The sequence below is a fragment of the Notothenia rossii genome (genome assembly GCF_949606895.1).
Source record: "Notothenia rossii genome assembly, chromosome: 8".
In the NCBI taxonomy this organism is placed as follows: Eukaryota; Metazoa; Chordata; class Actinopteri; order Perciformes; family Nototheniidae; genus Notothenia; species Notothenia rossii.
The window spans coordinates 41,866,975-41,893,391 of NC_136906.1; the positions used below are offsets into that span (position 1 = coordinate 41,866,975).

General features: G+C 40.2%; 1 protein-coding gene and 2 long non-coding RNA genes across 4 annotated transcripts in view; 1 reads left to right on the forward strand and 2 right to left on the reverse strand.

Annotated features, from left to right (window-relative positions):
• The window catches only part of LOC307017377 (junction plakoglobin-like), a 708,820-nt gene that overhangs the window by 348,522 nt on the left and 333,881 nt on the right, over positions 1 to 26,417 (forward strand). The window lies entirely within an intron of this gene.
• On the reverse strand, positions 7,855 to 14,199 carry LOC307015306. The gene is made up of 4 exons (XR_013801461.1): positions 14,100 to 14,199; positions 12,612 to 12,743; positions 9,972 to 10,061; positions 7,855 to 9,817 (listed from the first exon to the last, which is right to left on the reverse strand). It is a non-coding gene; the product is annotated as an uncharacterized lncRNA (long non-coding RNA).
• Positions 19,254 to 20,801, reverse strand: LOC307016469. The gene is made up of 4 exons (XR_013801815.1): positions 20,525 to 20,801; positions 20,039 to 20,116; positions 19,765 to 19,863; positions 19,254 to 19,511 (listed from the first exon to the last, which is right to left on the reverse strand). It is a non-coding gene; the product is annotated as an uncharacterized lncRNA (long non-coding RNA).

Sequence of the window (26,417 nt, forward strand, 5' to 3'; positions counted from 1 at the left end):
AATCTCTGGAAGCCGTAACACTGTAAAAAGCAAGACCAATCATCTGAGCCGGCCCGGCTAAAATAACTGGATGGCCTACCTGCCTGTCAGCCTGTCAGCCTTCCATCTGTGCACACATTTATCTTGTGCCCTCATTGGTCATGTGCGCGTTCGTGTGTGTTGGAGGAGGGGCTCTGTGAGGAAGTCTGAAGGAAGAGGCATATTTTTTCCGGTTGTGTTTTTTCAAATTATAGCGCACTCGATCTGGTTTCTCCATTCTTACCTACCCTACCTTTAACTATTTTTAGGGTGCAGCTATATGTTTTATTTATTTCAAAGTGGGCCCGTTTTAATAATATTTATTTGTCCTTCAAATGTGCAGAGGACTCCCCAAGTGCTGTGTTTAATTTATTTTAAAGTAGGCCTGTGTATTATTTTTAATTCTCCTTATAGGAGTTCTTTGTTTCTTATTAGAGGTTAACAGTTTTATATAATGTAATAAATAGCCTAATAAATGCAAAAAAAATGTAGTTTTTGTCTGATATAACAATAAATACAACTTTATTAGCTATCAAGATATGAAATATGTTTTGCGGCTCCAGACAAAAAAATGATTTGGAAAAAGCAGCAAAATGGCTCTTTTGGTCAAAAAGGTTGCAGACCCCTGGTCTAACCCTATCGTGTATTCCTTGACCTCTGAGTGAAACGTCACGGGGTTAAGGGATAGTGGATAGGAGAATTCAAAAGGTCTTAGGAGAATAGACTGCGGTACTTTAGAGAATACGACTGCACTTTCACTATCCGACGTGTTTATGATGCGCCAGTGGAGGTCATAAATGTGCGTCTGCTGCTGTTGGGAAACTATGGAAACTACAGTTTTCTATACAGCGGACTACAACATGGATGTATAATAAGAACGGGGGACTACTGTAAACTCATCTTGAGACTCTGCACCGTGCTCTGATGCTGTTGCTTTATGCTTTATGAACGTGGACAACAGAGAAACATATTCTTCATGACCAAAGTTGGAATTGAAATAAAAAAGGAAAGTGAGACTTGTAGTCACCCTCTCCCTCCGGTCCACATTAATACAAATGATCCCAATACGTATGAACTATGAAAAGATCTTAAAATAAATACAAATGTATTTATTAGAAACGTTAGTCCTTAACATCAATCACTGTGTACAGTATATCACCATTCAAACATCTTTTAAAAGTTGAACAAACCCCACACAGCGCAGTAAAGACTGTGAAATGTTGACTATTTGATCATCTCAGTAAAACTAACGTTCATATTTCTTTTTTTGATTATAATACTGATGAACGTTCAAAACAAAACACTTTGGCAACTTAACATACGTTTTAAGATGCTTAATAAGCACCGTAACTTTCATGATGTCATAATCGGTTGTTTCCGTGAACGGCCGAATGCTGTGTCACGCCAAATGCTGCGGCTGCAAGGCATTGCCAGCATATTCTCCTCTCCTTTCGCCAAGGGAGGTCCAGTGGTTCCTAAGCTAAAGGAGGTTATAAAGGAAGTTTGAAACCTCCTTTCCTATCATCTAGAGAATTCGAACGGCACTTATCATGGCTGCCACTGAGGGACTTCCGGGTCATTTCACTCCGTTTGGAAGGTTTCTAAGCTAAATGGACTATTTGACTTCAGCCTTGGTGTTGAATATGTGTGGTGTTTATCATCAAATCCTGACACTCTCTTCACTGCTTGCACCACTCTTTGGAAGTTAGCAGGTTTAAAAGCCTCCTCAAGGTTATAAACCGAGAATTCTGTTTGCAGACAAAGCAACAAACTTCCAACTTCACGTAGCTTCTGACGAATGTATTCATACTTAGTAGTGTCTTGACCGTGTTTGTTGTTGAGTGACTGGGCAAACTGAATAATAGAGAGGTCATTTCGGACAACTGAGGCAACCTCATCCTGTCTCATCACATGGAGTAGCTTCCATACTCCACTTGAGATCTGCTGACAAAATACTGACTCTTGAGCTGAGGCCAAACCCATTACTTTGGTTCTTCCAGGTTTTTCTTCTTCTTCGTTTTTTGGCTTACAGGGGCATCTGCAGACATGCAGTGGATGAATTTTCCTGCCGGTGCTTCAGCCTTTGGTCTTCTCTTTTTTTTTATTGTCCCTGTTCCACTCTTTAAAACATCAGTGTTGTTTTTAAAATGTCCTTTATTCCTCATTTTTTCTATTAATATCTTGCGCTCTTTCGATTGTTCGGGAAGGGAAAATGCATGTATGATTTCAGCATGTGTTTTGTGAATTCTCAAATGGCGGGAATTTTTGCTTTGTGGTTTTCCACAAATAACACAGTAATTTGTAGTGCTCATTGTCAGATTTTGTTTGGGAAGCTCAGCTTTAGCCTTTGGCTTTTTCTTGTACGAGTCTTTGTTAGAAATCGATGGACCAGATGTTGGACCATCGATAGCCATACCAAGAGGGGGCCAATCCTTTGATGTACTGGGCAATACTCGGAGGCTTGTGTCCGATAGATAATTTTTTCCGACGTCAGTTAGTGTTTTAAATTGAATCTGTCCAACTTTTGACTGACGAGGCATTAAGGGGATACTTGCATCTGAGTAATAATCATCATCATCCCCTTGTGAGTCGGGTATGTATTGCTCATCAGACATGCACTCATCTCATATTTGATCCTTTTCTGAATCTGATTGGTTTGACTGCAGTTTATCTCTGAAACTGTTTTCAGAAGGCTGTTGGAAAAGAAAAAAAAAAAAGACATTTGGTTTTGACGTATAGTTATAGACAGCTAAAAGTTCAACGAAACCTTAAGCTCATACTCACCTTAGGTAGATAATGGAGGTTATCATCTTGAATGTTTCTGAAGCAGGATTTATGCCAGTTAACACTGCAACATATTTTTTGTATATTATTGTAAACAGTACGGGTCTATTGAAACAGTTTTGTTTGCACAATGAAATACAAAAGTGGGGTCAAAAAGATCTTCAGCATTAAACCATAAAAGATAAGGAAGAAAAATAAAACATTTGTAAATAATTCTAAGCAATATATACCAGTCTACAACTATTATAATTCAATAATTACCTCTTTTTACACATCATTACACTAATAAAGTTGATATATATATATAGCCAATGGTGTAAACCAATAATAATTTTTCCAAGGTGTATCATTCTAAAAAGTATACCAAACTACATGTACTGCAAATTCAAACATGACTATCTCACCTCTGCATTCATATCCAAGCCACTTGAAGGAGGGCACAGGTCCCACAGGAAACACACCTGTCCAATGAGGATACAGTTGAGATCCTCAAGCAATGCTGTTGGCAAAATGTAACAATTTTGTTTTTGAGCAGCAACAATTTCACATTGACATGTTGATATCTACTTAAAGCAAATCCTTTAATAGCAAAGATCAATGTTTAATTTCATTTGCTTTTACAAGTCTCAAGACATTACATGAAAGCATTTATGGTTGTGTTCCAATCCGATGCAGTTCTGCATTCACTCGACAGCCCAAATGATTACAGGTCTTAGGTTATGAAAAGTATAATCTTTAAACCTACTTTTCACTTAGGAATCCAGGATATACTACATCTAGTTTACATTATATCTTGTCATAAATGACATTTATCATGGCTTACTGAACATCTTAACATACATATAACTAACATACAGATCACATGCAGGCAGTGGAAGTACGAGTTACAGTCATGAGAAAAGCATTTGAAGACAATGTCCTCACATACCATTGTCTCTACAAACCATATGATATTCAGACTACTGCATACACATACACACACACACACACACACACACACACACACACACACACACACACACACACACACACACACACACACACACACACACACACACACACACACACACACACACACACACACACACACACACACACACACACACACACACACACACACACATGTCGGTATGTAAATAGATCAAATCAAGTAGTATTTCAATGTAAGTAACTTTTCATCTCTGGGAGAAAACACTGGACCTGTCGTCTTCGTGTAGCTCTCAGTGCAGTCGCTGTTAGTCACCATCTGTAGCAGATAAAACACAAAGAGAAGGATCAATAAACAAAGTCAAAAATGTACTAGCAGAGAATATTTGGTATTGAATAAGAGAATGGTCCTACTGATGACAGAAAGAATGAAAGGAAAACTTAGTTTAAAACCTTACTGGATCCTTTGGTAAGCCACAAAACATCAATTTGTAATATTAAATATATGCTTAATGTCAAAACATACCTCTTCAATGTTCTCATTTGGAGATGTGGCCTGTGTGGCCCCACAGGTTTCGAGAGGCATGACTTCATCAAGACCCTACAAGATGCAAACACACACACAAAAAAAACATTATTATTATTATTATTGGATGGTGCTTTCCCATTTACCTAAATATTCTAAACCATCCATAGCTTGTAGTAACATGAAATTAAAGTTATTCAGATATACATTTCAATAAACACCCTGTAGTTATGTTTCACTATATCAGAAGTAAAAAAAAATATATATTTCTAATATGTATAGGCTACTGAAATAATCATGACTCGGAATAATCATAATCAAAACTAATGCATTGGACAATATGTAGCATTTACGTATGTGGTGTTATGGTTAGAGCATTTCCTTAAGGCGAGACACCCCAGCTGAATAGGGTAATTTTTTTAACTTAAAGGTATCAGCTGGAAATCTCTCCAGTTAATTACTTACAATACGGCAATTGTTTTTTGTATTACAAGTTTTCTGAAATAGCATGTTTAAATATGCAAATTATCCATTATCTCATTAAATATGTGCATATTTTAACATATTTCAGGAACCAAATTCTGAACTTTGGATAAAGCCAGATTCAAAATTCTGGTTTCATTTTGTAGTCATATTAGTATCCAAGGCTTTTGCAGAAGGGATATTGGATATCTCTTTTTATCACTCCATAAATCAGAAAATACTGTCAACAGCCCTGAAATATCAATTTTCGCCATGTTTTTAGGTATAAAATGTTGTATAATTCAGGCTATGAATGATATATGAACACACCCTTCTGTAAAAGCCTTCATAATATTGATAGGAATATAACTGGAAGGTTTGGTGTATCTACGTTCTACTGAAGTAGAAATTTCGAACTCAGAGTAGGAGAAAGAACTCATTTTGAGAAAACAACTTTTAAAGATTGCAGTGAGGCGCTAGCTAAACCCTCCTGTTCTTTGGATGACAGCTTGCGCATCGACGCACTCCGTGAAGGTATTTCATGTTCGGGGTCATTTGTTTTTTGTATAACCTTGCTTCGTGCAAGTGACAATTGTTGTCGTCTTCTCTGTAAACGTTTTTTTCGCCGTTCTTTTGCCATTTTGAGATCTAGCGGAAAGCTAACCAGGAAGTGTTTTTAGCACACCACGTGATGCATCTGAACGAATCACGTTGTCAGAAATTGACACCAGCCAATGAGATTTTGTACTTTCACGATTGGTTGCTGATACAAAGGAAACGACCATATTTGGATCTGATGAGATTGTGCAGGAGAGACACAGCTTTCCAACGATATCTCTGATGACATAGTGCACACAGCGGTCGCGGTAATTTATGTTACGTTAGAATGCTAACTTTTGGTGAATTTAGGAGAAATCTACTGACGCAAATAGACAAACTATAGTAAAATAAAAACTTAAATGTGTATTTTGTACGTTTTCCTTCCAAAAGCCTGAAAGAAAACATGTTATAGAATCCAAATATCTCAAAATCTCAAAATTGTCCAGTGCTAGAAAAACGATGTTTTTGCCTGCCGTGTCTCGCCTTAAGAAAAGATAATGAGTACACAAAGTAAAATGTTGACCACCTTGCATCTCCACGGCCAGTCTGAATCACCGTAATTATAGTTGATCTGCTCTCCTGGACTTATGTCTCGGTCAGCGAACAAACAAAGATGGGGCTTCCCTTGCACGGATAGTTGTTTCATCTTTGCAGTCGGGTTTCTGTGATCGTCATTTACAAGTCTTCCAAGAGACTCATCCTCTTTTGCTGCATCGACGCTACGAAAACACAAGCAAAACTTCATTGCAAAACAGTCAATTAAAATACTCAGTGAAAACAGCTAGCTAAGCTGTGAAAAAAAATCCAACTTCATTCATTCTGCTCAGACTTATCATTGACATAATACGCACCACCACAGTTTTCCATCAAAATGGAAATCGAACATGAATACCTTGAGCCTGACAGGATAAAGTTTCAGTCTCCTCTCACATTCTTGTTTGCTTATGAGTTCACCTCTATATTTTATCAAAAAGTCTCCTTTTTGAAATGGTATAGAGGTGAAGATGCCGTGACCTCCAAGGAACACAAATAACAAATAAGTGAGCAAAATAGCACACTAAAGTCTCATATTTTATCTTTATACTTTAAGTTAAATCATGATTAAACAAAAAGGTGACAAGAATCCGAGCCTCCCGACACCACGGAATGTCGGCTTTAAAATTAGGAATAACAGATGATTTTAGCACTCAGAACAACTAAAGCAGCAGTGATAATAATAACAGAAACGCCAAAGAGTCACATCTAATTGAAATATATAAAAGCATTTATTTTAATTGTGTAAGTGTGTCTAACAGTTGTTCACCAGTGGTCCAGTCTGTGCCACAGTGACTCTGCACAGTTACTGTTAACAAATGCATCGTAGGTAATCTGCTGAAGCTAGACCCTCATCGCGGAGCAGCAGAGTCAACAGACTGGAGGATTCAAGCACACAGCTCACGCTTCATTCTAATAATAACACCATGCGCATCATTATGGCACATAACAGCGTCAATATAAAATGTGGCATCATCCTTTGGATTGATGCGTCTCCGCCTTTGCATCTTGACTTTGATGGTTTATTATAGCTGTGAAAAAGAGTAAGGGTTCATATGTCCTGTCCTCAGCTCCAGTTGAATACAATGTTTACATAACACAAATAAACCGGAGGCTCCTAAACAGTTCATACCTCCATTTAAGTAAAACGTTCCAATCAATTACTGGGACAGTCCATTCTTCATTCACATCACCTAAGATTACCGGGAGGCTCCGGTTAAATAAACCGGAGGCTCCTTATAAACTACCGGGAGGCTACACATCAACTACAGTCCATACCTTGCGTCCTCAGCTCTGGTGATTGAAATTCATATATTAATAAAAAATACAGGAGTCTAATCTTGCCTTGTTTTTCCCCAAACTAAGCTGCTTTTGTTGGAGATTTGGAGGATGTTGAAAACCAACCTCGTCTCCGCGTGTCGTTTGCTAAGCTGGGTAAATTCGTAAAAAAGGAAGGGATTAAGAAACACCAGAATACAAGTGAAACGATAATCCTGCTTTAATGAACAATACAAATACAAAGAAATCACGAAGCAATCTGCAGAGTACTCCGGGCTCAGGTTCTACCACCGTGTGAGACAGGTCTCAGGAACGGCCGGTGAAAAACAAGAGCGCGAACCAAAGGAAAACACAGGCTTTCATACTAAAACACAGGAGGAGGAGGTGTACGTGCTTTCCCCCAGAGGTCATCTTATTGGCAGAGACCAACACATGGCCTGTCGCACCCAATCAGTGCGACACAGCAGCTTGTAGCCAGCACACACACATCCCGTTTATGGCCCTTTGTCCCTGAGTCCATCTTCCCCCCTTCAGGTTACCACAAACAAGTTAAAAGTATGTTTTAAGATATAGTTGTTATAGTTGGCTAAATATACGTAATACATGTTAATTACTTTCATATCAATAATAACGAGGAACACATTACCTATGCTCTTAAGTAGTATTAGAGATGCTTTTCAAATAGTCAAACTTCACACAGGCCTAATATAGAGAACACACTCATTTGTCTTACAGCCTTTCCATTTGTTTGAGCTATTGTTCACATCTTTACTTCAAATAAAAGGTTTCACATTGTATATTTCCAGCTTCCTTTACACATACTGTTATTATTAATACAAAGTAACTAACCACACATATCTATTGAAAACAAGTCGATTCCCCTGATAATTGACCTGCTGAAACTCTTCGGAATGTGTCCCCTCCCCCAACTCTCTCGTCCCTGTCATAAAAAACTGCTTCCATTTCATATAGAGTAATAAAAGATGTTTAAGCTAATTTCTCCACAATGTTTGTAGCCATTTAGTACCCACACATGAAAGAATAAGAACAGAGGTATAGTTGACCAGTAATCATGTAGCACATATATTTACTGCAATGAAAACACACACACATCTGCTCCAAGCATGTGTACCGCACACCCTTCTTTTACGAGGGAAACATTCCAGCGTCTTGGCCCTATTCCCAAATAAGGGTGTCCCCAGCTCACATCTCTCTCTAAACACAAGGACTTCACCTCAATATATTGGGGGAGGGAAAAGATACTTTGTCCCTTCTAATTTAACACACATGAATATATATAAGGTGACATTAAAAGGAATATACCAGATTGAACTTTCCTGCCATACCACGTTACTTTAATCCTTCAAATAATTCAAATAATCCTTCACTTTCTACATTAATTCATCTTCAATCAAAAAACAAAACATACTTCAGCTGCCGACATTATTTCTTTAGCATTACTCTTAGCTCGCATTTACACATGCTAGCAGGGCAGTCTCTCCCTACACGTAGATCACGCAGACCTCGCGGAGGGGGCCTCGCCTTGCGGTGCCACTAGCAACCCCCTCCCCCGTTGACGCTCGCGATACAGAGGGCGTCATCATATAACTTTGCGTGGGGCCACAAGTTGGCCAGGGACGGCCCTGCATGCTAGCATACTCTGAAGCACACGCTCCAGATTATTAGCTCCGGTGCTACTAGATCAATAAAAAAACATGCTCATATGCTAGCATACTCTGAAGCATGTGCAGCTAGCTCTGGTGCTACGAACTACTAAAAAAACATTTACACGTATGCTATTTCATCAGCTGGCAATCAATAATAATATGGAGGTTAAGTTTACACTTCCTCATGTAAAATAATCCATATCTACAAGTATGTACGCTTCCCTGTTTGTGTTTAATAAGGCTATTGTAGCTCCATAATCCGTCTGTCTTTCCATGAGTCATTTAGAACGAAGAAAGTGAACGCAGCTGCAAGCATGCTGAAATTACACTGTCCCATAGATACAACTGTAATTTAGTGACTTGTTAAACAGAGTCCATTCTGAGGAGTAAGTGTTCAGGGTTGCTGCAGTAAAATGCAGTAAAACATACATAGAAAATTGTATCTCTCTTAACTTAACTGTCAGTCAGAACATCAAAACATTCTAACAGTACTGAAATATCCACTCTGTTCATGGTTGCTGTACGACATAAAATACATACTAGTGTCTCTCAGACACTTCCTCCAAATGGAGCAATAGAAAATGAAAACAAACTGGTGTGACCCGCTGAGTCATTTCTTTTCCTCTTAGAACAGTGGACAAATGACAAAAAAAATGAAGATGTATCCTTTGGGACAGATGCAGAGACATCTTCCTAGGCCATCTCTCTAACTGAGCAATTTATTCTTTAGAGAGTGGACCCTGGGAGTGCACGAGTCCAACCCAATTCCCATGAACAGGCACTGAATCACCTCAAAGGTGTATTTCAATTCTTTTGGATAGTCAAGGTTCAGCATGTACTGCAATCCCATCAGGTTCACAAAAGCATTGGGTACATCCCCAAGGTGACGTATGACTATCCTTTACTCGATCACGAGGGCGACATCGATGTAGGAAGCTGGAAGAGGTTCCTTCACATCTTCAACGACTGAAAGGATTCCAATCACCATTCCCTTGATGACGTCCTCTTCAGGATCCGTTGGCTTCATGCAAAAAGAAAACAAAAAACAACAACGAAAGTGCTTTAGAGATGTTTTGTAATATATGCATACAAAGACGACGCCTGAAACGACTAGCCTAACCCTGTTCATTGTGAACTTGTTTTTGTATCATCTTGAACGACATTTCAGCGCTTACCTCACACATCTTCATGATAGTTGAAGGATTTTCCCTCATGTACCATGGTAGGCCCTGCAACACTGCTGCCCTCTTCCTTTGGTTCGATGCCTGCCAAAACACATGATAAATTAATATTGCTCGTTGCTATCAGAATTATACAACCCCCTCACTCCACAAGGCATTCTGGTTATTTGCACTACGTTCACAGCTAACTTAATAGATTCCTTCATATTCCGTGTGTCCGTGTGTGTCCGTGTGTGTGTGTGTGTCCGTGTGTGTGTCTGTGTGTGTGTCCGTCACCGTGTGCATGTGGCCTGCCTTCTCTGACCCTTGCCTGCCTCACTATCCCTTAAGCCTTTGTACCACCATGTTGTTTATTAAATAATTGAACTGCATCAAGCTCTGCCTCAGGCGCCTGCTTTTTTGGTGCCATAGAGGCAGGCATGGGTTGCAAGAGATACAAGAGTTATGTTTCCATATTTCAGCTCTACCGCCTGCTTCATGGGGTGCTCAAGTGTATTAGGTGAAACAACAGCAATGTGTCCAACTTCCAAATCAGGTCTGAAAAGACTTGGCAAGTCTAGATGGTAAGCTAAAGAAAGCTGGTGTTTTTTCGCTAGAGTGAGCAAGATGTTTCTGAAGTTGTGAGAATCATGCACCACCTTTTAAAAAAGCTGTGCTTTGCTTCAAACCCAATAGTCCAGAAATCTGTCACGGGCCCAAATCTCCGAATCAGTTCCGGATAATGTTCCAGGAAGTGGTGCTTGGGCAGGAGGTGGAAATCGGGAAACACCTCTTTCAATAGGCACCTGTGATCAGAGATGTTACACTCCAAGTATGACAATGTCTCATCTGAAAAATGCCCACTAGCCAGTATTTCAACTATTTCTTTTAAATCTAATAAGATTTGCCAAGTTTTGTCATCTTCTGGTATAACGTGACCGATCATCAACGGCAGTAGTCTCAATAGCGTCCAGTTTTCATGGCAATTCCCACCAATAGAATTTTTCTTTGCAAAATACTTTGAAATTGGTTGAGGTCTGTTGGTTTTGTCTGTAAACTTGAAAGAGACTTTATACAAAGACTTAACTCCCTTGGCACTATTCCTTCAAAAAGGTCATGCATAAAATCTGGGGGGAAGCCCTGGATTGTGTGGAAATGAGAAAGTCTATTGAGAACACAGTCTCTCTTTACTCCATTCAGAGAAACTAACTGCTGTCTGTTCAATTCCAGAAGGTTGTGATTGTGAGCTTCAACTGTCCGCAGTGGAAACACTCCCTCCTTTACCTCGTGAATGTCAATATCTTGCCGACTAGCTAAACAAAACCGGCAAAATTTGTTAACATTAAAATTATCTTGGAATCCAGCAAGCGAATGGGCCCCCAAGTTGTCTGCAGACACGTACAGCACAGTACCTCTAACAGTTGTTCCCAATTTCTGAACATACAATCCTTGCTGCTCAAATACTGCAAGGTCTTTTAAGAGTGGTTCAAGAATGGCACCATACCCGTAGTTATTCACATCGTTGCTATTACACAGACATGCAAGATAGATTGACTGTACAGATGACCTATACCGTATTGGTACATTTGAAATGACCCAATACACTGCATAGACCTAATGTTTTTTTCTTGATGTTCCTAATGGGTTGCAAACCTCAAAGTCATCTTTATACAGTGCTAGGGCAATGCTTCGATCTTCTGATGAGAGCAAAATATTCTCTTTGCAATATAGACCGTCTCTGTATGTTTTATACTGAGTTGAGTGTTCAACAGTTTCCCTGTGTTCTGTCTCCAAGACTTTATCTAACACATCGTTACGATTTAACAGCTCTGTCAAGACTTTCAGAATTGGAATATAAACAAATTTACGTCTGGAAGATGCATCTAAAACATATTCAATCGGCTCAATCACTTTAAAATTATTCTTGTAAAAAGTTTCTCTTTTGTATTCAGAGCCAAAAGGTCCGGCCTTTGATAGGAAACTTAGGGGGTTTGCTTTTTTAACTATCTCAGTTATAGCAGTGGTGACTGCACTATTTACTGCACAATTGTGGTTGATCAGTAAACTTTCAATTATTTTTGGTGTGCACTCTTCCACAACTGAGCTAATACTACATAGCTCGTTTATAATTTCCTGAGTTGTTGTCTTAGACACATGCAAAATCGTTTGCATACGCAGTAAGAGAGATGCAACTTTCTGTTGTAAAAAATCATGCAGGTCTTGATCCTCTATGTAATCATCTGTTGTTAAATCTAGATGGTCCGAATTTGTCTCATCAAATCCTGTACTTTCAGAGTTTGAAGTGACTTGAGTACAAGTTTGATACAAGTTTGTACGGAAATCATCAACAGTACAGAGATTATGTTTCTTGCTCTTATGTGCACGAAAAGTACTGTACACGCTGGACTGAAAACTACAGTCTTTGAAGGGACATTTCACAGTTTCCTTATTGTGTATGTGTATTTTTAAATGTGCAAAATACTATGTATCACTACAAGTCTCTGAGAAATTGCACAGTTCACTATTTAACCTTGAGGTCACCTGAGTTGAACGTGCTTGACTATGGTCTCTAGTTAAATGTTTTTTCAGAGATGATTCGGTCCTGAAGGAGCACACACAGTCTGCATAAACACAGGGAAGAGGACAGTTCCTTGCCTGATGACAGTGCTTCAGTTTGTAATGGACAATTAGTGTGCGTTGGCTCGGTGAGGAGTAAGGACAAGACTTGCAGGACCACCTCATTGAAGGGGAATTGCTCCAAACTGCACAGCCTCCACTGAAGTTATCCTGTACATAAAAAAGAAAGAAAAACATGTTATATTACTGAGTTATCAGCACACAACACAGTAAAATAAGTCCACATACTCTTCTCTAAAATGTTTTTCAATCCAGATTTTAATGTATCCAGACATGTAAACACTGTTATTACAAAGTGGAAATAAATACATTGAACAGATGTTAAAAATGGATTGCTGTAAATGATAAATGTCTGGTAGACAATCAAGTTTATCAAATCAATTGTCAATGTATCACTATTTTTCACATCACATGCATTTTCATCACCTCCATTCTTTATTTGTGTTACATCCACCCTTGAGGACACTTAATTGATAAATGACAATTTTATGTTATGAATGCTGAAGAATGATGAAATGTAAGACGGGAAAATTATAAAATTGCTCTGTTTTCATCACAATACAACTGTTTTAATCAAATCGGCTTTAGATTAATCTAATCACTTTTCCAATTCACATCCGTTATACCCCTCTATTTTTCAATTCACATGCATTTTCATCACCTCCATTTTGACAATTTTTTTTTTTTGGCTTTAGATCGTGTCAGAATCATCTTTTTTTTAGATCTTTTTGATTTTAAAGTAAATTCAGATTGAACATAGTAAAAAAAAATGCAAATTAGTTTCCGTCTAAAAAAACATTACTTATAGTGAAAACCACCCTTGAATGAAGGGATAGTAGACAAAAACCTTTAGGAATCCAAACTATAACATATCATAAGTACCCTGTATCAAGATTGATGCAAAACAAGTGAAATTTGACCTTTTTAAAGAGGTTTAGAAAAAGTAGGTCCAGGCGGACTCACCTCTGGGTTCATTTGGGTGATTTGCGGTATTGAATGTGGTAAAAATGGTTATTATAGTCGAGTTTCTCCCCGTTAAGTGGGTATGACACATTAATAGGTTGTTAAATGTTAACAAGCCCTGGAACGGTGTTTGTTACAAGATGCTGCATCAGCCCACGTGTCCGGGGGCAATCGGGCTGGAAACAAAAGTGCTAAATTGGCATCACTGCACGTGTGTGTGCTTGCGCTTTCGACTTTTTACTCGTAAAAAATACGTTTACTCGTGAAAAATACATTATCCGTACCGGATACTCATTTCAGCCGAGTTTTAGGTTCAACCCTCCTTCAAATACTCATTATTTCACTCGGGCAGCTCTTAATTTCCAACCCACTGCTAGCTAGCTAGCTCGCTAACATGCTAACGTTTTTCCTAAAACAAACTAACGTTAAATATGAAATATGCATCAAAAAGTGTGGCGACAGTCAGTCTGAGACAGAGACTAACGTTAGAGGATTAATTCGCATTGTCTGCTGATGAACTAGATTACATTTGAACGTACTTACTTGATAACTCCAGTCCGGGCTCTGAGCGAGGAAGAAAGATGGCAGCCAACTCGGATTTCAAATTCATTTCAGTTTTGGAACACTGCGTGTGACGTCATATTGCGGGCGCATGCATGTTACATACAATGCAGAGGCTGACTCATGTTATCAAGTTAATGCAACGGATTATTCTGAGTTTACAAATATTTTTAAAGTTGAAGTTTTTGTAACTCGTCTTAATGAGTTGTAATGGGCAGTGAGTTCACTCAGCATGATAACATTTGCCCATCTGACTAAAAAACAATATCCTTTTTAACAGTGTATAGTATAGTACGGCTCCCCAGAACTGCTGGTTGCTAACTTGCATATGATTAGCAATGAGCACAATTATCATAGGTTGTGTTAATTAATAAAATACCATTATAGCCTATATGGCCAACGACTTGGCCAGTTTGAAAGACTTTGGAGTGGTTTTGGGGCTTATTGAGGAAGCTGAATCCATTTCTGACATTTTCAGGAAATTAAATGGCAGTTCTAACCAGAAAATGGCATTTGTTGTACTCTCGGTTGGCTGATTTAGACTACCATGAGTAGTGTTGCGACCCTTTGATATAGAGAGCAAAAGATGCAAATCGTCCACATTGGCTATAATGGTAAATAATGCTAATCAGCGCAGCTCATGGGCGTCGCCTGGGGTAGGCATCCAGGGCTTTAGCCCCGGATGTTTTTTCTTTAGCTTTAGCTTTATTGGCTGACAGGTACGTACCTCTCCTCTGGGACAGTGTTTAAACTTTAAACTGTCAGCCGCAGATGCAGAGTTTCTGAAGATGGACATTAGACATTTTTTAAATAAAAAAGACGGCAGTTTTCAAGTGGTGGCTGACACAACAACCCCAGAGCCACCACCTGAGCCAGGTGAACAAGGTATGTAAATGTCAGTAAACTTGCAAGTTATGCGAACATGTAAGCAAAGCATAAATTATAGCTACGTTGACGTTACTTTGAATCACGCGGGTAAGCTAAACCGTTAGCAAGTAGATATAGCTAGCCAGATATATTAAATAAACACTTTGTCATACAATCTAAATGTTGTGTTTTTTAGCGTTACCTGGTGATTTCAAAGAAAGCTCTCTGGGAAATGTTGAATTACTGTCAGTGTTCGATATGAAGCTAGAAGCTACCTTACAGTACACAGTTGATCCTGAGTCCTGTCAGATAAAGTGTTTCATAGTTAGCTTAGCTAAGCATCAACCTAGCACTGAAATATATGGATGTTATATGACGGTATTTCTGAGGAAAAGTCAGCTGAAATGGTGGCATAGTTGCCACTGCTTGTTGTTTGAACATATTTGCAGCAGTAAATGTGGCTGTTTGGCCACTGACGTTTATGGGCTCAGAACAGTCTCACACATGCACACAGAAGGATTCAAACTGGTATTTCATGATCCGCAAAAGGATTCACACTTGTATTTCCGGATCCACAGTTGTGTTTTTCAATGCACACACAAATGTGTTCCCTTTCATATACATGTAAATAAAATCCAAATACAGAAACAAGTTTTACATATGTATTTTTGATCCTCACATATTTGTTTTCCGTTTAAAACCTCTGAACCTGCAAACACAAACCGCTTTCTGTGCATGGATCGCTGTGCATTCGTTTGTGGGTTTTTTGAGACTCCCCTGACGGTCACCCGATTCGTACTTGTAATTTTTTCTATCTATAGCCAATCAGATGTCTCCTCAATTCCAAGCCAATCACATGAGCGTGCCCCCACGAGGGTATAATTTATTGCGTTCATGACACTTCATATACGCATTTTGCGCTGTCCGGTCAGCTCGCTAAACAGAGGGCGGAGCATCAGGTGATCATGTAGAGCTGCGTGTCTCCGTCAGACTCAGCAGCTGATCTCTCTCTCGCGTCCGGTTATACTTCACTCGCGTTTATGTCCATATCGATCAGATCCAGCTCTCCTGATCGGCCTTTATAGAGAGCACCGATCAAAACGGAAACAAATATGTGAGGATCAAAAATACATATGTAAAGCTTTTTTCTGTATGTGTATTTTATTTACATGTATATGAAACGGAACACATTTATGTGTGCATTGTGAAAGCAATTCTAGAACCCTGAAGGCAAGAGAGACTGAAAAGAGTCAAGGGAAGCTTATAAAAGTTAACAGCATTTAATTACACAAAAGATGCGGTGGTGTACAAAATGAAATGTACGAGTGGAGGTGCTCTCCACATCCAACGACCGGTCAGTACAGGTCAGGGGATCAATTCTTGGCTTGCTCTTCCTGTTGTCATCTGAGGTCTTCTCCTATTGGCCGGCATCGTCGGGGGGCGGGTCCAATGCAATTCCTGCCTTTTTCTGTAGCTAAATTGCATCATTCTGGCGTCTGTGGTTATTTAAACATTCCCTGCTACACATTATTCAGCGTCAATAAATGAGTGCTAATCCCAGTGTGCTCAGTGTACAACATCACATGTCATTTCACCTTGGTTCAAGGCAGGGCCGGCTCTAGACAATTTGCAGCCCTAGGCGAGATTTTAGCTGGCTCCCCCCCCCCCATAGAATATATAAAGAACAAATTAAAAATCTCTACAAAAGACGAATACACTACAAGAACAGAAACTTATTGACATAGGCAAAAAGGCTTACCAATAACCAATAACCTACCATAGCCAATAAATGTAACTTATTTTATTTTTGTTGTTCATTCATATCTTATTTGAGCTAGTTAACACTCATGTATGTATTCATATTTGTATCTCTCCAGTTTTTAGACGATATTTTTTGTTTACTGTCTTATAGTATACATTGAAAACACCAACCCCCCCACCCTACACACAAATACAAAAACCACACTTGCTTTAGTTATAATTCAACAAACATCTTTTAATAAACAAGTAGCTTCCGCAGAAGTAGTTATAGAAATATTTTTAAAGAACACTTAAGAACACACGTATTGTAATAATAAATAAATAAAATAAAATAAATGAAAAAATATTAACAAATACATAAAAACGATTTATACAAAAAAAGAACAATTACATTTCTGTTTTTGAACACACATATTGTAATAATAAATAAATACCTTACTGACTTGCTTGACTTAAACACTCAGAATTGCACTGATCTTGACTTCTTTGCTGCAAAGTCATCGATAACATCCTCATATGACAGCTGACGAGAAACATCACTGTTAATGCTGATGATGGCAAGTCCACTGAGGCGTTCTTGGACCACTGTAGACCTCAGGTAGGTTTTAATTAACTTCAGCTTTGAGAAGCTTCTTTCTGCTGAAGCCACTGTCACTGGCATAGTGACTGCGATCCTGAGGGCCACCCACATATTAGGATAAACCTCCCTCAGGTTCTTCCTTTCCAAGAACACCAACAGTTCCAGGGTGGTCATTGTGGGTGAGGGGAGAGTTGGAAAGTTCATCAGCTCCAGTGCCAACTCTTTTCCATCTATGTCTGACTGTCCGCCAGAGCTCAGGGTGTTGCTCAGTGTTTGACACTGCTTTGTCAGCTCGTTTCTGGGCAGTTCGGGGAAGTTGACAAGCACCCCAAACTTTGCCTGAACTTCTTCCAGGTGTTCAAAACGCTCATTGAGGGAAGTGATGCAAACATCAACCACCCTGTTGAAAAATGTAACTTCCATCTTTTTTAGGGCATTGGCCATTGGCTCATCAGGTGCTTCATAAGAGAACTGTCTCTTGGTTGACCTCAGCCTCTTCTCCTTGAGGACAGCATCCACATCCATGTCCTCACACATGTCTTTAGCACTGATCTGAGCAGAGGCAAATCCAGTGGCGAGTCCACCCTAGTCTTCCAGGATGGCCTTTGTCTTTCTCAGGAGGTCAACTGCGATGTCAAGTTGCATTGACACAGACTGCATGACCTTACTGACCTGATTGACTTTACTGAGGATGTCGTACCACACCACAGTGCAAATGGAGAAGCGGTAGGACCCCACTTCCTCAGCCAAAGACTGTGCCTCTATTTTGATCATTATGTCAGTGGCCTTGTCCCTCACCTCCAAAAGTGCATCTCGAACATGTTGAGCCTGATATCGCACAGCTTCCACACTGTTGACCCGGCTCTCCCACCTGGTTTCAGACCATGATTTCAAGGTAGTGGTGACATGGCTCATCAAAATGTCCCAGCTCTTTGGGGATGCTGAAAACAATGTAAAAAGCTTTTGGAGGTAGCCAAAGTATCCAGTTGCATCTAGGGAGCTTTTCGCTGCATCAGCTAACACCAGATTGAGAGTGTGTGCGCCACATGGCACGAATAGTGCCCTCGGGTTTAGTTCAAGTAACCTGGCCTGAACTCCTTTGTTTTTCCCTCGCATATTGGCACCATTGTCATAAGACTGTCCCCTACAGTCCTCAAAGGGGATGTTCAGTTCTTGGAGCCTGTCCAGGATGAGGGATGACAAACTCTCGCCGGTTGATTCCTCAGCGACAAGGAACCCCATGAAGTGTTCCTTAACTTGTGGCATCTCCTCCATTGTAACAATCCTTAAGATGACTGATAACTGCTCTGTGTGGCTAATGTCAGGTGTGCAGTCCAGAATGATGGAATAATATTTAGCCTTCTTAATTTCTTCAATCATGTGGGCACTGATTCTCTCACCGATACATTCAATGAGTTCATTTTGAATATTCTTTCCGAGATATGTGGTATGGCTTGCACCCCTTTTGACTTTAGCAACGTGTTCTTTCATTACAGGGTCAAACATTGCCATCAGCTCCACTTCTTTAAGGAAGTTGCCATTGTTGGGTTTGTTGAGTGTGTCACATGTTCCCCTGAGGCCCATGTTTCTCTCAGCTAATGATTGAATGATGGCGACCAACCTTGTTACCACCTCACACCATCTCTTCCTTTCTATGTCTGTAAGCGCCATCTCAGTCCTATCAATAGTTTGCCCCTTTTGTAATCGAAACTCTAACTATTTCCATGATTCCATGTGTTTAGTATGTTCTGGAGTGTTCTCGTGTGTTTTCAGTAATTGGTGGCAATTTTTCCAGTCATTTAGTCCTGCACTGATTAATTTGTATTCCTTCTGGGAGAACAGCTTGCAGCAAAAACAGTAAAGGCTGTTGTTTTTCTGTGAGTACAATAGCCAGCTTCTCTTGATTCTTTCCCAATTTACCAGTTTTCTATAAAAGTATTGGTGGTGGCAGCTTCTCCCATCCTGTCTTTTTGGAAAAATGAAGTGTGGTTTTGCCTGATAGGGTCCTCTGCTCACAAACTCTGTTCTTACCTTATCAGACATGGATGGCCAGTCGGCAGGGTCAACAGCTGCTGCCTTTGTGGCGTCACGTGCTGCAGACTGTGTTGTGGTACTCGGGATCAATGTTTCCCCTGCAGATTGTGTAGCAGCAGGTTCACTTGGGACAGGTAGTGATATGTTTTCACCTGCAGACAGTCAAACATGCATGGATACAGTCGGACACCCACTGTGTGTGTGTGTGTGTGTGTGTGTGTGTGTGTGTGTGTGTGTGTGTGTGTGTGTGTGTGTGTGTGTGTGTGTGTGTGTGTGTCTGTGTCTGTGTCTGTGTGTGTGTGTGTGTGTGTGTGTGTGTGTGTGTGTGTGTGTGTGTTTACATTAACATGTACTTTATTAGTAAGAGAAGTGCTATTGTAATGTGCAATAATAAACTGGACTCACGTGCTGCAGACTGTGTTGTGGTACTCGGGACCAATGTCTCTCCTGCAGATTGTGTAGCAGCAGGTTCACTTGGGACAGGTAGTAGTGATACGTTTTCACCTGCAGACAGTCGAACATGCATGGATACAGTCAGACAACCACTGTTTTACATTAACATGTACATTATAAGTGATATAGGTGCTATTGTAAAGTCCAGGTGTGAACATGTGTATGAACTACCCACAACCCTAATAAACTCAACAGGCAATATCACAAAAAACTTGACTGAACACACCTGCTACAGGCAGTGATGCAGTAGACTCAGGTTGTGCAGTGGTGGGAGTGGGATTACCCAGATATTTTAACAATGCACCTGGAAATTACACAGAGAATAATGTAGTAGGTATCTATCTGCAATAATACTGAGCAGTTCAGACTAGCTGACATAATTTCCTGTGCCCAAATATGCAAAATATATTTTTAAAGTGATAACCTAGCTAGTTAATGATTTAGCAGAATTATTTTGTGTCCATTAACATTTGTAAGCTAAAGATGGAACAAAATAGATAGCTTTAATCATAATAAATATATATAAAGAATACAAGAAAAACCACACAGTGCAGTTGGTGTAAAAAGAGCTATCAAGCTAGATGGTAAAGCAGCTCATCTGCTAGCTTCTATCATACTATATATCAGCTGCTATCATTAGCTAACGTTAGCTAGCTAGCTTTACACAGTTGCTTGAAAAATGCCAATAAACACAAACAGTCATCAGACATACCTCTGTTTTCCTGGAGTTTTTCCTCCTCTCTCTTTCTTCGCCTTTTCCAATGCGCCCCAGACGGCTTTTTGTTGGGGTTGCCCCGCTTCATGTTGTGACAGTGAAGTTCTAATTCTCGTTCAAAACGCGAGCGCGAGCGAGCGCGACACGCGAAACACAAATGGACAGAACCAAAGAAAACATAGAGAGGGGTGGTGCAGTGTTGGGACGCCCCTACGTTTTATTTTTCATATTCTCAAAAAAACAAATGAATCCTGATCTGAGCGGCGCCTAAAAAAAAGGAATCTGGGGGGCGCCTACAAAAATAAAAAAATATACATAGGCCTATTAAAAAAATATATATATTTAAAATCTGGACTGCACCCCTGCGCTCCCTCTACAGTTCAGCGCCCTAGGCGAACATTTATAACGCCAGTGCGGCGGGCCGGCCCTGGTTCAAGGTTTGAAATCGTATGATTCCGCCATATGCTAAATACTAACCGGAAGTGACAAATTTTCAGAATAAAAGTGTTAAGCTAATATTGAGAACTTCCGGTTTTTCAGAATAAAACTGATTTAAATCAAATAGTGTATTTAATTCAAATTAAGCCCAATCAACATTGATTTTAATTTCTAACAATTGAAAAACACAAGTGTGGATCCGGAAATAGAAGTGTGAATCCTTTTGCGGATCATGAAATACAAGTTTGAATCCTTCTGTGTTCATGTGTGTATTATGAGACTGTTCTGAGCCCATACTGACGTTGCCATAACAACACCTGCATTTAAATGTACAACCTTTTTTTGTGACAGATTTGTGCATGAAATTATAATTCTTCTGATTTATATTTCCTATTGACAGCTAGTTTCTATGTGAACAATACATTATGAGATGGAAAGCCAGTTAACAAGTTTTTTATAAAAATATTTCAGATCAAAGCTAATCCAGTGGGGCTCCTGAAAGGGGTCAAGGGACACTATGCTCCCAAATATTAAGCCTTGACCCACATCTTAAAATTGATATGATCAAAAAATGATCTGCATTGTCGGAGGCCTTTTTTCCTCATTATCATGTCAAATTGTACAGCTTTCCTTATTTTTGAATGCAGAAAGATGACTATATTAGAGTATCAAGTGAAAATGACTATATTAAAGTGTTAAGTGAATATACCGTATTAAGTGAATTACTCAAACTGCATTTGTAGAGGAATGATCCTGTCCTATTGGCAGTTAACTACTCTTAACAGTGATATCTACAAGAGGATTCCAATGTAAATTTAACTATTTTCAATTGGTTAGTATTACATTTTGTGACAGTGTGGTGACACTCATTTTAATGAAAACACATTTTTAGGGCCCGAGCACGGAGCGCTAGGACCCAACGGCGTCCTAGCAAGAAGTGCGAGGAACCTATTGTTATTGGTGGTATTATTATTATTAGGGCCCGAGCACGGAGCGCTAGGACCCAACGGCGTCCTAGCACGAAGTGAGAGGAATCTATTGTTATTGGTGGTATTATTATTAGGACCCGAGCACGGAGCGCTAGGACCCAACGGCGTCCTAGCACGAAGTGCGAGGAACCTATTGTTATTGGTGGTATTATTATTATTATTTTTAGTCACCATCTTTCCTGTTTTTGAGGCCTTTAGGATGCTGACAAAGTTGTATAAGTTTGCACGGACGCCAGGACCGGTAACAATTGCAATATTCTGGAGTCAATGGGTTAAAATATTCCAACGTGCTCAATAGCGCCACCTATCAAAATTCCATTTCGGAATACATTTACAAAGTCGCACCGTAACTCTGAATGACCTGAAGTTTTGCACACATATCCGGGTGGACCTGCTCTAGATATAATCCTCTTGGAACCCAAGCTCCGCCTACATTTATTTTCTTCAAATTAGCATAATGTTCAAAACAGTTAAATATTCACTTAAATTTAAATTTTCAGTTTTTCAACACCAAACTTCATATCCAGCATCGCAGGAGGGTTAGACACATTACCGTAGAAAATGAGCATGTTAGGACGATAAATGTTGCCGCCGTCAATCAAAACGTACTCGCGAAAAGGCGGGGCTTAGAAACAAAGGCTCATAACTCATCAACAATGTATCCAAACAACACAGATTTTGGTAGATAGGTTCAGACTGTCTTGGGGAATAGGCACACCAAAGCATCTTTAATTTGTACTATAGGGGGCGCCAAAAACACCACCAATTTATAACTCAAGAGCGGATGGACTAATTATTTTTATCTGTTTTTAGACATACTCTCAGGGTGACTACGAACTCAGATTTAAAGTGTCGCAAAAAAATTCAGAATGTGGGCGTGGCCTATACTTTTTTTGCTAATTCGTCATAGGGAAATGATCTGAATAATTCCAATCTAGGGCAATTTAAGCGCATATCCAATGTGATGCTACATTGCGAAGGAATAGTCGATCGCTTGAACATGGAGCTTGTAAGCTAATGGAGAATGTACCATTTTTGACCATTTATGTCACAGACTACCTTAACCTGCCTGTCTGCCTGCACCATTAGTCTCACACACACACACACACACACACACACACACACACACACACACACACACACACACACACACACACACACACACACACACACACACACACACACACACACACACACACACACAACCACACATACACATTGTACAACAAACACAAACAGCTCCTAAAGCATAACTAAATATCAGGCTACAGCCCTTGTATATTTTATTATGTGAAGCACTATATGGTTTCATGAAAAATATCTACTGTTTATTGGTAGATATCTCCTGAAGCCTACAAATAAAGTGTGAAATGTAGGCCTGTTACATATATTATTGAGCGATATATATTATACACACTGTTCTGCTTTCTGCACTGACCTCAGCAGCTGTTCTGACTGTAAACATCGCCTCACAATGAATAACCTAACATCCAGGGGAGATGTGATTAGTGAGTAAACAAACAAACGGTAAAGGGCAGAAAGTCTGATGCACATTTGATCATCTTTAATCACTTATAATCACAACTGGAACAGTTTGCAGAGCTGTGCTTCGTTGACATCCAGCCATGCGTCACGCCTCTTTTAAACATCACTGTTGGCTGAAATCGTCTCCGGAGAATACTTCAGTGTACCCTCGGTTATAGCTCCTCCAGAGACACTCCTCTCTCCTCTAAATCAGTGTATCCTCTGTCACGGCTTCTCCAGACAGCCTCCTCGATAATCGATCCTCGACGAGCCTTCAGAGAAATTAGTTTTCCTTCCAGACGGCGCGCCGACATCCGTTTCCGGGTCGATGCCGGAGTACCTGCGACGCGAAAATTAGAGAAACGACTCATTTCCGAGGACTCGCGCGCGTCTGCTTGACGCCCGGACGACTGGCTGCCCTCCCCGACAGGCGCACGGACGCGAGGGCCCTCTCATCACTGCGCGCACAAGTGCGACCGCAGTTTTAATTGTATCTTGAAATTCCTTTATTTGACAGAGCTGGAAACTGATTGACTTACATACTTGTTTGTGTTTACCTACACAGTCATCACATATGAGCCAAACAGAGTAGAGGATGAAGAAAGGGGAACAGAAGAAAGGGACACACAAGAAGGAGATACAACAGACAAGAACGACAATGGGGACTACAATGAACAGGAACACCAGAACAGACAAGAGTCAATGGGTAACATGGCTGATTTAGGGACTGCAGACACAGGGCCAAGGCAAGTGAGACATCACTGCTTTCCACCCAGCCTGTTTGGCCAGCAAAAGAGATAATTTTAACCGCAAACAGCAAGTGATGAGGGAAGCAGCTCAGTGATGAGGGAAGTAGCAAGAGATGAGGGAAGCAGCAAGGGATGAGTGAAACAGCAAGAGATGAGGGAAGCAGCAAGGGATGAGTGAAGCAGCAAGTGATGAGGGATGCAGCAAAAGATGAGGGAAGCTGCAAGATATGAGGGAAGCAGCAAGGGATGAGGGAAACTGCAAGAGATGAGGGATGCAGCAAAAGATGAGGGAAGCTGCAAGATATGAGGGAAGCAGCAAGAGATGAGGGAAACTGCAAGAGATGAGGGAAGCACCAAGATATGAGGGAAGCATCAACGGATGAGGGAAGCAGCAAGGGATGAGGGAAACCACAAGAGATGAGGGATGCAGCAAAAGATGAGGGAAGCTGCAAGATATGAGGGAAGCAGCAAGAGATGAGGGACACCGCAAGAGATGAGGGAAGCACCAAGATATGAGGGAAGCAGCAACGGATGAGGGAAGCAGCAAGGGATGAGGGGAGCAGCAAGTGATGAGGGAAGCAGCAAGGGATGAGGGAAGCACAAGTGATGAGGGAAGCAGCAAGGGATGAGGGAAGCAGTGAGTGATGAGGGAATTAGCAAGGGATGAGGGAAGCAGCAAGGGATGAGGGAAGCTGCAAGAGATGAAGGAAGCTGCAAATGAGGAGGGATTATTATTTCCTCCTTCCATCCTTCCTTCCATCCCTTTTTTCTGTTTAACCCTTTAACTGCCAGTACCACCATTTGGTAGAGCACATTTCACGTCTTGATATCTTGTTGGAAAAAATGTTTTGTTGAACTCTATCTGATTCAGCCAGCTCTACCCTTTGGTTATGCACAAAAACAAAAACAACCTCTAGATGTCACTCTGGTTCAAACAGAATGCCCTTCAGCTAGCTTCAACTGAGAAAGTTGGCAATGCTAAAAATCACTGCTGAAGAAGCCACTCTTTTTGGTAACTTTTGACATAATGAGGCAGGGCACTGACTGAACATAATTAGATAACTTGAAGCACAAAAAAAGTTTTAACAAGGGTGTAATTATTTTTGGGAAAATATGCTCAACCAATCGGTCGAATTGGCCTTTTATGGTGAGCTAGCAATATGACTTTTTCAGAGTTTCAGAGATGTTTTCCAATAAAATATGGTAAATAAATGGCTAGATTCATGGTAATATGACTACACTGAACAAAAATATAAACGCAACACTTTTGTTTTTGCTCCCATTTTTCATGAGATGAACTCAAAGATCTAAAACATTTTCTACATACACAAAATAACAATTTCTCTCAAATATTGTTCACAAATCTGAAAAAATCTGTGATAGTGAGCACTTCTCCATTGCCGAGATAATCCTTCCCACCTCACAGGTCTGGCATATCAAGATTCTGATTAGACAGCATGATTATTGCACAGGCCACTCTGAAATTTGCATTTTTGCTTTATTGGGGGGGTCTGGGGGGGTCCGAAAACCAGTCAGTATCTGGTGTGAGGATTAGGGTTAGGTTTAGGGTTAGGGTTAGGGTAATGTTGTGAATCGAGTGGCCCATGGTGGTGGGGTTATGATATGGACAGGCGTATGTTATGGACGATGAACACAGGCCACTCGATTCACAACATTACCCTAACCCTAACAATAATCCTAACCCTCAAACCAGATACTGACTGGTTTTCGGACCCGCCCAGACCCCCCCAATAAAGCAAAACTGCACGTTTCAGAGTGGCCTTTTATTGTGGCCAGCCTAAGGCACACCTGTGCAATAATAATGCTGTCTAATCAGCATCTTGATATGCGACACCTGTGAGGTGGTATGGATTAACTCAGCAAAGGAGAAGTGCTCACTATCACAGATCTTTTCAGATTTGTGAACAATATTTGAGAGAAATTGTTATTTTGTGTACATAGACATGTTTTAGATCTTTGAGTTCATCTCATGAAAAATGGGAGCAAAAACAAAAGTGTTGCGTTTATATTTGTGTTGAGTGTAAATCTAGTACTGCCTTATGAGTCTCAGAGTTAAAGAGTGATAATAATTTATATAGCACCTTTCATCCATGGCATTCAGCCCAAAATTGCACACAGATGAGCAAGTTTGGCCAACACAGGATATAGACATTTGCTGTTAGGCCAGTG